This window comes from Priapulus caudatus, unplaced genomic scaffold (assembly GCF_000485595.1).
Source record: "Priapulus caudatus unplaced genomic scaffold, Priapulus_caudatus-5.0.1 Scaffold1214, whole genome shotgun sequence".
Classification (NCBI taxonomy): Eukaryota; Metazoa; Priapulida; class Priapulimorpha; order Priapulimorphida; family Priapulidae; genus Priapulus; species Priapulus caudatus.
The window spans coordinates 51,815-53,897 of NW_014578275.1; positions in this window are offsets into that span (position 1 = coordinate 51,815).

Sequence of the window (2,083 nt, forward strand, 5' to 3'; positions counted from 1 at the left end):
AGAGAGTGAGAGTGAGAGTGAGAGAGAGAGAGAGAGAGAGAGAGAAAGAGAGAGAGAGAAAGCGAGAAAGAGACAGCTATATGAGAAAAGGTTTACAAAGTAGTTGAGTTAAGAGAGAGAAAGGGAAAGAAAGAAGGATTGGGGAATACCAAATAAGGAGGATGCGGGAAGGAGAGGATTGTAGGGTGGGATTAATTCAGGGAGAAAGACGACGTTGTAAACTTACTATGCACATGACTTACATGGGCATTTTCGACGAAGCATTTATTATTTCTGTCTGACACTTCAGTACTCTCACTAAATTTTCTAGTTGTTTTTTTAGACTTTGTGTTTTTTGTGTGTCGAGAAGCGGATCGTTTTTCGCAGAGTAGTGTCAGCGAGGTGATATGCTATGTACATAGCAGTTAGTAGCGAGTTGTATTTGATATAAAGATGTTTGCAGTGTACATGTATGAGTTGTACTTGCGCGGGCAGACACATGTATTTTGTAATGCTGTACCTGCATGTACAATGCTGCAATAATGGGCGGTGTGTGCGCGCTTTGTCCACGCGCAAGAGCATTACAGAGTTATATATATACGTTTGATATGAACGAGTAGTGCGCGGTCAATAATAGTTCAACCCGAGTTTTTATTCAGCGATTTGAGGTCATGATTAAACTTGATCAAACAGTGCCTGGAGAGTGAATATGGAATCGGTTCCCCCACTGCATGGCCACCGTGTGTCAGCACCGTCTGACGTGTTCTGCCGCTGCGTGGCAGCACCGTCTGACGTGTTCTGCTGCTGCGTGGCAGCACCGTCTTTGGTGTTTTGCCACTGAGTGGCAGCACCGTCTGACGTGTTCTGCCGCTGCGTGGCAGCACCGTCTGACGTGTTTTGCCACCGAGTGGCAGCACCGTCTGACGTGTTCTGCCGCTGTGTGGCAGCACCGTCTGTGGTGTTTTGCTACTGCGTGGCAGCACCGTCTGACGTGTTTTGCCACTGTGTGGCAGCACTGTCTGACGTGTTTTGCCGCTGTGTGGCAGCACTGTCTGACGTGTTTTGCCGCTGATGTGGCTGCACCGTCTGTGGTGTTTTGGCCTGCGTAGGAAGCACCGTCTGAAGTGTTCGGCCGCTGTGCGCAGCGCACGTCTTGACGTGTTTTGCCGCTGCGTGCAGCACGTGCAGTCGTCGTTAGCGTTTGCGATCATTGCTATCTGCTACGGATGTTCGCGGGTTGGCGCGGCCGCCACTCTGACTCGCGATATCCCGCATTCGGGGAGTGCGCAGCAGTGATATTACCATGATGCGTATCTATCTTCGCGCGTGCTAGAATTAATTAGCGTGTAGCAGTTGAGCAATTAATAACATGTGTCACATTTGCACTATATATAGATCGCCGGACTGTCTCATTTTTACTCCTGCACTTATTAATTATAGTACGAGATGTGTGTGCAGTGTGTAGTTGCATGCGTACTACCGTGCCGTGCACCTGTGTTGCTGCATGCGTGCGCGCGTATCGTGTGTAGTGTGTGACTGCTGTGTGTGCTCGCGTGGGTGCGCGCGTATGTGTGTTGTGGTGTGTCAGTGCGTGAGCTGCGTGCGTGCGTGCGTGGCGATGTTCATTCGAGTCGCCTGGCCGGAGGGGGTAGTAGAGTATGTATGGTTTTGACTGGGCTCGTGTTATGGACATAGTTATTTAGCTGCACTACGTGCATCCCCAACTGCTGTTCAGTATCCATCGGCGTATTTGCTTATACCTCTATGATTGCCTAGGGCCGTCATGCGAACCTAGGTTAGCTCGACCATTGCACTCTCTGACAGAATTCTCGTCCTGTCCTACACTCAGCAGCCTGCAGTGGGATCAACCTTCGTACAGGTGGGTGTGGAGATAGGTTTAAGATTCAGAGGGCCCCCTCGCCCCACTTCACCGCGAAAACCGCGACCAGTTATTTCTGAGGATAGTACGGAGATATGCCCTCCTTGCTCTGTGATCTATAATAAGTGGGCGTGCCAGCGGCCTAAAAATTCCCTTAAAGTATTAGAGGCCTATCACAGAAACACTTTACACCCCAACAAGACACACACACAGCGGACTCACTAA